The 13,588-nt window shown below is 43.1% G+C and overlaps 1 protein-coding gene across 1 annotated transcript in view; it reads left to right on the forward strand.

The window, feature by feature from the left end:
- The first annotated feature begins 4,604 nt into the window (after window positions 1–4,604).
- The window catches only part of CASR (calcium sensing receptor), a 169,236-nt gene continuing 160,252 nt past the window's right edge, over window positions 4,605–13,588 (forward strand). The window contains exon 1 of the mRNA XM_038411854.2: window positions 4,605–4,891. The gene's annotated coding sequence lies outside the window, so the exon portion shown is untranslated. The remainder of the gene's footprint in view (window positions 4,892–13,588) is intronic.

Genomic DNA, 13,588 nt, shown 5'->3' on the forward strand with positions numbered 1-13,588 from the left:
TTGGCAGTAGGGGGGATGGACTGGATGTGACCTTACTGTGTCTCATCCATTTCTATTTCCCAGTACAACAGTTACAGTTCTTTTTCAATATGGTAAATATTTAAAAAATCATAGATATAAACTAAACATATTAAATAAAAAGTTATGCCAATTCAATCATGACTTTTTACCTTTTTAAACTAAGACAACAGGGATGAAGAGGGAATGAGGTTGAGCTTTTTAATCCTCTTTGTTTAAGGCTAACTCACATAGGACACGCCTTCACAAGACTTATTCAATAACATTTGTGGAGCTCAGCCTAGTTGTTGTTGGATTGTCCTCAGTCCCCAGAGCTGCAGATGTTATCAAATATATATTGGGTGTGAGCTCTCAGGCTCGCTCTCTACCAGGCCTAATGCAGACTTTGCCTGCCATATTTTAATCCTAGCTTGTAGCAGTAGATCCAGTTTCTGTAGCATAATGCCAGTGTGATTCCCCCCGGCTACCTGGGATTGTGAGGCTCCTCACCACCAGTGTGACCCTGGCTTTCTATTTGAGACCTCACATAACATTCTTTGGTGAACTAGAATGTACATGCCTGACTCAAGCGACTCCTGTAACCCAACTGCACCTACCCTGTGCACCTTGCCAGTTGTCACTAAGATGTTCCAGGGTCACAGCCAGTCTAGCTTTTAAAGCATTTGGTCATCGTGAATGAATTGCTCCCATTTACTATACCCATTGAAACAACCTCAGCCTCCCCTATAATTGAAGATCTCTTCTTCTGTAATGAATCTGGGTGTTGCAGACATGTAGACATGATGGTCATCAACAGGGAAGAACCTTTGGCTCAAGAAACATAGGTAACTGCTAGCTGAGCTAAAGGAGAATCCATATAGTCCAGCAATAACAAAAGTTTGCATAATTTCTGTGGGCCAGCCATTGCATTATCAGTGCCTGCGCTGTAGCTATGCGACAGACAGAAGACTGCAGTCTGCAAAGCTGTCAATACAACCCCTTTTATCAGCATTAAAAATACATGAAGAGAAGTCTAGCATTTGAGAAAGCAGGCACAATATTCACTTTGCTGTCTGCCACCATAAGAATGTGGATTAGAAAAAAATAACAGAGAACTATAGCGTTTGTTTCAGAGTAGCAGCCATGTTAGTCTGTATTCGCAAAAAGAAAAGGAGGACTTGTGGCACCTTAGAGACTAACAAATTTATTTGAGCATAAGCTTTCATGAGCTACAGCTCACTTCATCGGATGCATTAGATGCAAATAGCGTTTGTAGCACTAGATCAACAGGATTCTTCTCTACATCTCAGGCACTGTGAGACCAAAAAATGAATGCTAGTGGACGTAGCTGCTGGAACTAGGGGTGCTGGGGTTGCTGCTGCATCCCCTGGCTTGCAGAGGTTTCCATTATATACAGGGTTTACAGTTTGGTTCAATGGCTCTCAGCAAAATGAACCAAAATGTTCCAGCGCCCCAGCCAGTGGGTAGCAGCTAGGGTGACCAGATGTCCCGATATTAGGGGCTTTGTCTTATATATACAACTATATCCCTTCCTCATCCCCTGAAAAAAAGTGTCTTGATTTTTCACACTGTTATCTGGTCTCCCTAGTAGCAGCTGTGACTGTACTATATTGTAAAATGGAGATGCAGAGTATTGAAAGACAGTAGCCATGGTACAGTGAAAACATTTTTCATCTTTGCCTTTGGGCACAATTCTCAAATTAACCATAGCCTGGCTTTTCTTTGTTTGTACACAGAGGTGGTACTTGCCCATTGGGGGCCCTAAGCAAGAATATCCCCCCCACACATAATAAAAAGAGAATAGGGGCCCCCCTTCAGCTGCTCGGGGTCCTAAGCAAATGCTTAGTCTGCTTATGCCTAGCGCTGCCTCTGAATATACAGTTCTGTATGGGTCAAATATTGTTGATAATTCCAAGCAGTCCTCAAAGAACATTTTTGACTTGTCCCTGACCTTCAAAGCACAAGCATCTTCACTTTATTTGCTATTTTACACTCCACCTTTTCCCCTAAATTGCAAACATTTTCTAAACAGAAAGTGAACTACTATACAATGCAATATAAGTTTATTTTGCATAGTTTCATTCATATGCACTGTATCCCAAATCATTTCCTGTGTTAGTAATGCAAGACATTGGACAATGTATGATATGGATAACAGGAAACAGGTGGGTGTTAAATACTAAACATACAATAACCATAATATTAATTAAATAGGTGCAACATCACACTTTCAGTTACATCTTAAAGGCTTGTCCAATTGTCTCTCCAGTGTCCCTGCTTATTGGTCTAAGCAGCTTATTTTCCGTATGTGTTATCATGATAACAGGAGGTTATTATAAGGTGATAAAATGTCATGAGGTCATGAGCAGATCATGGAAATCAATAACTAATATTCAGAGTATTCCAAAATGAGTACACTCATTACATTGCCACATGAGGTGAAACCATTCCTGGAATACTGGGCCAATTTAATCTGTGGTATACCTTCATTGCAGCCTCAATGCAGTTATATCAGCAATGAATATAGTCCATCATGTTTAATTCTAGGCATCTCATAACAGAAATTAAAGGGAATTTAGAGAAGAACAACAAAAACAATCAGGGACGGCAGTGGTTGAAGAAAGATTAAAAGAGCAAACTCTGTTAAGTGTAACACCTCTTGAGATCCGAATACTGTACTACAGTAGTGTGTGTATACTGCAAACCTGTGGCTACACTCACACACACACAATCACAAGCATCAACTAAACTGCACAGATGCAATCCAGAATCTTCAGCTTCAAAGACACAGTTTTGTAGTATTTCCATTACCTATTCATAGTATTAGGGTAAACTGCCTCAACTATAGTGGCCTACAAGAGTGGTAAACAGATACTATTTTCTTATATACTTTAAAGTCAGAAGGGACCTCTGTGATTATCTAGTCTGACACGCAATGTAGCACATTGCAGGCCCCACGTCACCCACCCACTCCTGTAATAAACCCCTAACCTCTGACTGAGTAACTGAAGTCCTCAAATCATGCTTTAAAGATTTCACGTTACACCGAATTCAACATTTACACTAGTTTAAACCTGCAAGTGACCCATGTCCCATGCTGCAGAGGAAGATGAAAACCCCCAGGGTCTCTGCCAATCTGACCTGGGGGAAAATTCCATCCTGACCTCAAATATGGTTATCAGTTAGACCCTGAGCATGTGGGCAAGACCCAGCAGCCAAGACACCCAGAAAAGAATTCTCTGAAGTAACTCAGAGCCTCCCCATCTAGTGTCCTGTCTCCGGCCATTGGGGATGTTTGCTACTGGCAGTCATCGGTGGGCCACATGCCGTCATAGGCAGTCCAATCATACCATCTCCTCCATAAATTTATCAGCTCAGTCTTGAAGCCAGTTAGGTTTTTTGCTCCCACTGCTCCCCTTGGAAGGCTGTTCCAGAACTTCACTCCTCCAATGGTTAGAAACCTTTGTCTAATTTCAAGCCTAAACTTGGTGATGGCCAGTTTATTTCCATTTGTTCTTGTGGCCCCATTGGTACTTAACTTAAATAACTCCTCTCCCTCCCTGGTATTTATCCCTCTGATGTATTTATAGAGAGCAATCATATCTCCCCTCAGCCTCTCCTCCGAACATCCTAGTAGCCCTTCTCTGCATCTGTTAGAGTTTGAATTCATATTTCTTAAACATGAGAGACCAGAACTGCACACAGTATACCAGATGAGGTCTCACCAGTGTCTTGTATAATGATTCTAACGCTTTCATTTAATAAATAATAATAATTAATAATAATGAATCATTATTATTATTATTTACTTCTATTTAGGAGCCTCAATCAGGGTCTTGTGTTCACAGCACTGAACTAGGATTCAGGTGATGTAGATCAGTTCCTGGCTGTGCTACACACTTCCCTGTCACTTGGGGGCAAGTCCCCATTTTCCACTCCGCCTCAGTTTATGTAAAATGAAAATAACACTTCCCTACCTCATAGGAGTGTGCTGTGGATAAATTCCTTGTTCCAGAGATTCTCAGATATTGTGGTGATGAATGGGAACCCTAGTAGTGCCAGAAGGGCTGCAAAAGTGGCCCGAAAGGGGGAAGGAGATTAAGGGAAGGGGTTCCAGTCAGGGGCCTAGGGAGGGGGACGCCCTCGTTGCACTGCTCCCGAGTTCATGTTCTCACAAGCAGGTATGGGGGGTCCGTGGTCCTTGCCCCTCCCCCAGGCGCCTACGCTGCTAACACATGTAGAGGCGGTATATCAGTTTATTGCACGTGGAATGTGAGTCCAGTATATTCCTGGTATGGGATGGTTGCATGGGTGTGCTGTCGCAGCTAAGATTTGTGTATGGGCTTTCTGTGCACCTGCGTAGTAGATGTGTTTGCCTGTCTGAACTTGTGTGTGTGAGGAGCCGGGGAGAGCCATTTATTTGTACACTGGGATGTACACACAACCCAGTACGTGTGTGCAGCAGGTGCCTCTGTGCATGCAGGTGTGTGTGTGTGTGGGGGGGGGGGGAGTAAGTCCACCTATCTTCAGGCGCGTGTCCATGTGGAGCATGTGCCTGGGTGAGTGCCCACGTGCTGGGGGAAGGGAGCGGAGAGCGGGGAGCGGGAGCTGAATAGGGGCTTCTCCCTCCTCCCTCCCCGCTGGCTCCCGCCAGGCTGCAAGTGCCGCTGCTGCCGCTGGGGGACTAGCGGGAGATGCTGCCGCCGCTGCCGCCCTGGCCGGCGCCGGAGGAGGGGTAGGAGCGGGGGGCAGACCGAGCAGCTGGAGCATCTCCGCAGCCGCAGCGCGCAAGCTGCTGCCTCCCCTCCGGCCGGGCACCGAGCTGGGCGCCGCCGAGGCAGCGAGCCGACCCCACGGCGGAGCGGGGCAGGAGGTGAGCGGGGCGAGGGCGGGGCCGGGAGCCCGGGGGCGCTGCTACCTCCCGGCTGCAAGCAGCGGGTGCCCCAGAGAGGGGACGCGCCGCTTCCCCGGCCGCTCAGGGTTCCCGGCTGGTCCAGCTCGGCTCTCTCGCCAGGCAGGCCGGCGGGACCGCCAGGGGCCGCGCTCCCGCTGCGGGGTGGACGGCAGCTTGCGGAAGCCCGACCTGCTGCTCGCAAGGTCAGCGCGGGATCGGGGCCGGTGGCTGGACATGGCCTTGCCGCCCCTTCCCGCGAGCTGCCTTCCCCCGCGGGGCGGGAGGTGAGTTTGCTGAGCAGCCCGGCAAAGGCTGAGGAGCGAGGGCGGCGCGGTGCGCCAGTGACTGCGGGAAGTGCTTGGAAGTGAGGCGCGAGCAACCACCCCAGCTAAGTCCAGAGCTGCTGCCGGTACCAGGGCACCGCTTCCCCCCGCCTTCGGCTCCGAGCTCCCCTGGGCCAGGGGCATTGGTTTTTAGTGCAGGTTCTGTTGTGCCCGCATCAGCCCAGGACTTAATTCACTTGCTTTTCTTCCTGAGCAAAGGAGCTGACGGCTGATACGTTTTGGTTGATTTGGAAGGATTTCACCAATGGGGACAAAAAGTGGGAAGCACAGTGTGAAGCGTACGGTTTTGCACAAATCCGATTCCAGGCCTAAAAGATGTTCATGCCTCTGGTTATATCTCCCGGGGTTAAGTGCCATCTTATGATGCACGGCTCGAAGGAGCACGTTGTTGTAGCATAAAATTCCGCTGCTGGGCTTTTCTGGTGCCTCTCTAGAGTCCTCCTTGGACACTTTGGAAAACGGGCGTTTTAAAGCATTTTGAAAGGGGTAATGATAGTAAGGCAAATGATTAATGTGCTATTGAAATAATAGGAATTAAATAGCGAACTCCCAATATTGTAGTCCTTACTCAGGCAAAACTTCCATTAAGGACTGGTTTTAAAACCTGTGAATTTGGCCCTAAAGTATTTTGTAAATATAGATGTCCAAGTGAAAGAAAATTCATTGGCAAGCGGTACTATTCATACATGTTTTCTCAAGGTGGAGGTTTATGGAGAAACTAGTGGAGCTAAAACAATTACCTAAAAATAAAACTATTTAGTCACATAGAAATCACACAGGCTGCAAAAAATTGTCTCAAATATGCTTGACAGAAAATGAATAATAAAAATGGTGTCTCAGAAAATGTACCAAAAGAATCTGCCTGGTAGATTATGATACCATTAGAAGAGATTTCATCCTAAATATAAGGAAACATTTTGTGAACTAACATACCTTGTTTTGAAGTTTTCATTTTGAGTTCAATTTTCATAGAATGTTATTGTAAAATAATCTTGACATTTTTACTTTGATTTTATAAAATATTTTTCTATTTTACTTTTTCTATTGTAGAATATTTCTTGAGGTGGATCCTCCAATTATATGCTCACAGGTTAAACGCTCCTTAATTTCTTTGGGTCAGACTCTCTGGTGTGCTAAATCAATTTTGCACTGCCTACTTCACTCATATTGCACAAAGTGAGCTTAATCCTGCTGGAGATTCATCTTGGAGAATTTCCCCTGTATAGTGGCAATCTCTGCCAATGTAGAGTCTCTGTTTCCTCTTACACCACCCCTATCACCTGCCAGAAGAGTAGGAGGGGAAAGTCTGAGGAGAATAGGGAGTGTGGCTGGGAGAGGATTTGTTGTGGCTGAGTCCCTGCCTCCCTGAGATACCTATTGCCAACAACATAAATTAAAGCTGCTACGCAGTATTTTTAATTTATGCCAGGGCTGAGCAGCTAAGAATCATCTTGCAGCAGTTACCTGCCTATCCCACTGCTCCTTCCACTGCACCCAAGCTCTGTTCGGATGCAGAATTGAGCCCTTAGTCTAAATAAGAATGCAAGTTTGTGCCTTAAGGACATAGAATCCAGTTCTGCTCCTATTGAATTCAGTGGGAGTTCTGTCATTGACTTCAGTGGGAGCAGGAATGGGTTCACACGTGTTTTCATTAGATTTATTGAAGTGGTAAAATGTGAGTAATGTGATTATTAAAAATATTTGTAATGGGGCTAAATGACTAGATAGTAAAGTGACTGGGTAGTTGTGCAGCTTAAAGAAATGTTTTAGTAACTGATGTTTAATGGAATAAACTAAAAGCTGTTGCAGTGGTTGTGCAGTGTAGTTTAGTGAAAAATAGAGCCATTTAAAGCAAATTGATGGGTGACAAAGAGGATTAGTAATGAGCTACAGAACTAGCTGTTCACCTCTGTCATCTCTCTCAGTCCATCTCAGGTATGTAGTGACTTGTGTTTGGTGGCCTGTATGAAGTGACTTTGTTTCAGCTCACTTCCAAGTGGATAGGTGGTCTCATAAAACTGCCACCACACAATCACCTCAGCAGCCTCCACATGAAGGCCAAGGACTGAATGGGCTATGAAGATGGAATGTCTACACTGCAATGTAAGCCCAGGGTTAGTAGTAAAACTTGAGTTAGCACACCCTGGATTTGTTAAACTAGGGCTATACTCATTTGTAACCTAGGTTAGGAATTGTTGATCCCTAGGTCCCAACCTGGGACATCTGCGTTTACACTACATTATGCAAGCCCGAGTGTAACCTCCCATATCCCAGACATCCTAGTGCCCTTTCAAAATGTGGCCGCTCTAGCCATTTGTTCATGATGCAATGTGGAAAAACGTGACTGTCCACCAAACTTGACTCTCTAAAGGACAAAGAAAGTTGGCCCGTGAGATTGTGAAATACTTTTTGCAGACTCCCAGAGCACGAGTCCAGTGGGGCTGTGTCTACACTACAAAACAATAGGCCTTGAACCCTGGGCTTGACTCAGGCTCAGACCCTCCACCCCAGGGGGTCCTGGAACTCTGGGTTAGCATGATTTGTGTGTAGACTGAAGCAGGGTTAGGATTGAGCCTGACTTCACTTTCCCTTCTAGAAAGGGCAGAGGCATGTTGTTGGGGCAGTCTGTGCTGCTGTTGCCTAAGCTGTACTTTACGTTGTGCTGTAAGTATGGGTGTGTCTACACAGCAACACCCCCCCCCCCCCCCCGCCACCCCTTGCAGCAGTAGGTCTAAGGCTGGATCAACTGACCTGGGCTCATGGGGCTTGCTTGCTGTGTTGGCTAAAAATAGCAGAATAGGCATTTGGGCTTGGGCTGGAGCCTTGGCTCTGAGACTCTTCACCTTCACTGGGCTTCAGAGTGTGAGCTTCTGCCCAAGCCTGGATGTCTACACTGCTATTTTTAGCTCCTTAGCATGAGCCCTGCAAGCCTGAATCAGTTGACCCACGCTCTGAGACTCATTGCTGTGGGTCATTTTGTGCTGAGCAGACGTGCTATAAGGGGAGAACTTCAGACTCCATGTCTATCAATCTGGTAAGTTTTGCACAGTTTTCAAACCTCAGTGCTTTTAAAAAATAATTAATATTTTTATAATTGTTTTATTAAATCAACATAAAACCTGCCAGTGAGACTTTGTGTTGCTTGGGAAAATGACAAAGCCGAGACTGGCCATCAATAAACTCCCGTTTTATCTGCATGTGCACTGCTTGTTGCAAACAGCTCCTACTGCATACTGCATATGCCTCTCGGTCACTTATTAACTGCAGGAGTGTGGAATGCTTTACCTGCGCTAATTGCTGCCGAGCATTGCAAGATCATTGTCCACCCAACTGTCCATTAATAGAGTGGAGCACTGACAGAACTGGTAGCTTTAGTGTTGAATTTTTGCACCTGTCACATCCGGGGCTATTTCAAGTGTGATTGCCACATTTCTGCAGAGTCAAGGAAACCTTGCCTGCTGAACTTGTTAGCGTGCAAAATACACTAGATTGTTGTAATCAGTTCCCATGTGGCTATAATACACATGTGGTCTAGTGGTTAAGGCAGCAGACTGGGATTCTGACCTTAGGAAGCCACTTCTTCTCAGTTTGCCCCGCTGTAAAATGGGGATGCTAATATCTACTTCCTGGTGTTCTGTCTTGAGGATTAATTGAGGTTTGTAAGGCCCTACTGAAATCCCCAGGTGAAAGGCTCTATACAAAGTAGTATTATTACTATTGGTTGTTGGGTCAATTTTTCAAATGCTCTTACAAATGCGCATCTTTGACTTGGTCAGAAGCAACTCCCAATCCACTATACATTGAGGTGCTCAAATTTGTACATTTGAAAGTCTGTCCTGTTATTACCTAAGGTTTTGGTTACACTACAGAGCTTACAGTGGCGCAGCTGTATCGATGCAGCATTGCTGCTGTAGTGCTGTTAGTGCAGATGCTCTAAGCCGAGGAGAGAGAGTTCTCCTGGCGACTTAATTACTCCAGCTACTGTGAGCAGCAGTAGCTATGTCAGCGGGAGAAGCCGACATAGCACAGTCCACATCAGTGCTTAGGTCAGTGTAACTTACGTTGCTTGGAGGGGTGGCTTATTCATGTCCCTGAGTGACATAACTTATATTGACTTAAGCTGTACTGTATACATAGCCGCAGAAAGTGTCTTGGAATTGCCAAGTTAAAAGATGCTGTCCAGGCTGGGAAGCTCAAAATTTGAACTTTTAAAAAGATATCACTCTGGAATTCCTTATGATTATAATCACCAATCCTCATGTCTACTGTTGAGTCAAATTTGGGGACAGGTCCTGAGGTCTCCAGTTCCTCTTCTCTGGCATCTTCAGGGGCAGTCAACTGAGTGCTGTGACCCTTATGGCCAGCTAACTGACCACTCCCCCATTCTGCAGTCTTCAAGAGGGAGCAGCAAATAGACCCACTGCCTCTGAAAACTTCCTCTACCCTTTGTCTGTCTTATCTATTTCTATTGTAAGTTCTCTGGAGCATGGACTGTCTCTTACTATGTGTTTGTATAGCAGCTAGCTCAGTGCAGCTCTGATTTCCATAAGTTCTAGGTGCTATTGTCATACAAATAAATAATAGATCTGAAAGGTGCTTCTCTGGTCCCACTATTGACTTTTTAAATACTGTTTATACCACTGAGGCCTATTAAAATGCACTGCACAGAATGTGGATCCATGTGAAGAGGGAGCCAACGGTAAACTGAATGAAGTAGGCAGTGCTCAAGGTTTCATACTACAACCAGTGTTGTTTAATACATTTATTAATGATCTGGAAATGAAGGTGAGTAGTAAGGTGATAACATTTGCAAATGATTCAAAACTATTTAAGTTACTTTTGTCCATACAAGAATGTGAGTAACTTCAGAGGACCAGACCAAGCTAGGTGAATGGTGGGCAACACAATGGCAACTGAAGTTCAGTGTTGATAAGTACAAAGCATGGCATATGAAAGGAAAAATGTAAACGACTCATATAACTTAACAAGTTTCTAAATTAACAGTTTCAACTGAAGAAGAATATCTGGGCATCACCATGGTCCCATCAACAAAGACATTTGCCTAATGTCCACCTGTGATCAAAAAGCAAACAAGATGTTATCATGTTTAAGGAATGGGATGGAGAATAATATGAAAAGTATGATAACACCACTAAATAAATCTATGGTTCATCCTCATTTGAGAGACCATGTTCAGCACAAGACACGCCCTCACAAAACAAAATACTACAGACTTAGAAGTGATTCAGACGGGGTGATGGAAATGGTGAGAGGCATGGAAAACCTCTCGTGTGAAGAGAGATTGAAAAGATTGGGGTTGTTCACTTTAGAGAAGAGATGAATAAGAGGAGGAGTCATGATAAAAGTATAATAAGAGTAAGTATAGTGAATGCTAAACAAGGTGGATTGAGAGTGTCTGTTCTCTGTATTGTAACACACAAACAAGGGGATGCTTAATAAAATTGAACACAGACCATAGAACTTCCCCCAAATAATTCCCAGAACATATTTTAAAAAAAATCTGATCTTGATTTGAAAATTTTCAGTGATGGAGATTCCACCATGACTCTTGGTAAGTTGTTCCAGTGGTTAATAACCCTCACTGTTAAAATTTATACCTTATTTCCAGTATGAATTTGTCTTGGATCATGTTATACCTTTCTCTGTTAGACTGAAGACCGCATTATTAAATATTTGTTCCCCATTTAGTACTTAGAGACTATAATCAAGTCACCCATTAACTTTCTGCTTGTTAAGCTAAGTATATCGAGGTCCTTGAATCTGTCACTGTAAGGCATGTTTTCTAATCCTTTAGTTATTCTCATGGCTCTTCTCTGAAATCTCTCCAATTTATAAATATCTGTCTTGAATTGGGGACACCAGAACTGGACACAATATTCCAGCTGCAGTTGCCCTACTGCCAAATACAGAGGTAAAATAACCTCTATACTCCTTCTCAAGAATTTCCTGTTTATGCATCCCGGGATCAAATTAGCTCTTTTGGCCACAGCTAACAGGGAGCTCATGTATTCACCACATCTTTTTTAGAGTCACTGTTTCCCAGGTTTAAGTCCCCCATCCTGTAAGTATGGCCTACATTCTTTGTTCCTGGTGTATACATTTAAATTTAGCTGTATTAAAACTCATACTGTTTGTTTGCTCGTAGTTTACCAAGTGATCAAGATTGCTTTGAAACAGTGACCTGTCTTTTTCATTATTTACCACTCCCCCAATTTGGGTTATCTGCAAACTTTATCAGTGATGATTTTGTTTTCTTAAATAGCTTAGGGCCAAGAAGAAATCCCTGCAGGACTCTACTAGAAACAAATGTGTTTGATGATGGTTCCCCATTTACAATTTTATTTTGAACCTTTCAGTTATCCATACAGAAGCAAAAAAGCAGGCTGATGGAAAGAAACAAGGCTACTGAAGGAATATAGAAGGCAGAACGAGCAATAATTCTAAAGTTGAGACTATTTTCCAGTGAGTGATGCTGAATGTGATTAAACAAATAACTAAAAGTTTTCGTTTATTACGTAGAGGCCAGATTCTAGCCTGGACCTCCGTATAAACTTCCTACTGACATCTGTGGGTGAGCTCCTGTGGATCAAGAGCAGTATGAGTTCTAAATGTATGCCCTAGTCCATAGACCACAATTAAACGTGGAATTCAACTTTCTCCAAAAATGAATTTGTAGTTGTGAGTGAACCATAAACTTAAATTTGTTCACAAACATTCCTGAAACAAATTGACAAAAATCAAAGACGGTTCATAGATAATTCACAGACCAAAAAGTGGCTAAATTATCTGAGTAAGTTGTTCATTGTGAGTTGTTTACCCAGCTTTAATAGCAACATAGAATAATGGTGAAAATGGGCCAGCATGTACAGAGCCTTAAAATTAACTCAATAACCACAACACTACAACTAGTGCTTTGTTAATATATCTCACAATGAATATACTGCTGCTATTTAATACAGTTATTTAGAATATTCAGCAACTAGAAACACATTTTTCAATTTACATTTACTTGACTAGAAATATACTAATAACTTTTCAAATGAATAACAAGTAGTTATAAATTGCATAATCAGCTGTTTAAGAAACAGTTGAACAAGTTTTTTAAATACACACATTATCTAGAAAAAAAAGTAATATCTGAACTTTATTAAAAAATATGAGGGCCAATGACATAAAACATACAAATGAGACACATTTCTAACACAGAAACAAGAACTCTATTATTACAACCCAGATTTTACTGAGCACTGAGGGATTTTAGAAATCCGTGTATGAATTTTTTTTTAGTTAACAATTGCAGCAATCACTGTAGCCATACAAGGTGGGCTGAAAGTCAGAATTTATTTAAGACAATCTAAGGTATTTGTAAGTGCTTATCACCATTTTATCAAGACACAATACAGTAATGTCTATTTATTCACAAACAAAAAGTTGTAAATATGGACAAGGAAGGAAAAATCATAATTCTTAATTAAGAATAATGCAGTAGTGACACTTCCACCTCCTAATGATACACACTTCCTCCTAAATGAAATATTTTAAGTGAACAAGAGTTCACATACTGTTATGGGAAGGCATTATAGATGTATGCCTGTTAATTAAGAGAGCAAAATTTTCACCAATAGAGGTGGCAGTGGGTTTGCTAATTTAGAAATGTAATCCTTTCCCTGACACTCCATTTAGTATTACAGACTTACAGAAATTAAAGATGGAAAAGGCTTGTTGCAGTAAGTACTTTGCCTATCTCTTCCCATGCATGCAACTTTAACCTAGAGTGACCATTTTGGTACATAAGACATATACATCTGTCTTGAGGCCTGATCCTACACCCTTGAAGCCATCGGAGTTTTATCATTGGCATCAGTGAGTACAGACTTGAACACTAGGGGCTCGGTCCACAAAGGGGATTTAAACATTAGATATTGTAATGACTAATGTTTAGGCCTCCTGCCACCCAGTGGAATCCACAGCCCTGCGTTAAGTGCCCAGGCTCCCTATACAATGCATGGGGCATGAGAAAGGTATTCTTCAGAAGCCAGGAAGGAACATGAGCACAGAGCCATCTAAACGAGCTATAAGGAAATGCTGTGGAGGGGAGTGGCCTAAGCATCACCTCTCAAAATAGGGGCACCTCCTTCCACTCAGGATTTGCAGCTGTGAGCCCTCTCCTGGAGGTAGGTGCCTAAGCCAGGTCAGCTCTTTCTCTCAAAATAAATAAATAAATGAGACGAGTGCCCTAACCATTGGTCTGTGGGGGTATTCTGGAGTTTCTGCCGAAGATGTTCCATTGTGAATAAAACACTGAAATATT

This window comes from Dermochelys coriacea, chromosome 1, assembly GCF_009764565.3.
Source record: "Dermochelys coriacea isolate rDerCor1 chromosome 1, rDerCor1.pri.v4, whole genome shotgun sequence".
NCBI classification, from domain to species: domain Eukaryota; kingdom Metazoa; phylum Chordata; order Testudines; family Dermochelyidae; genus Dermochelys; species Dermochelys coriacea.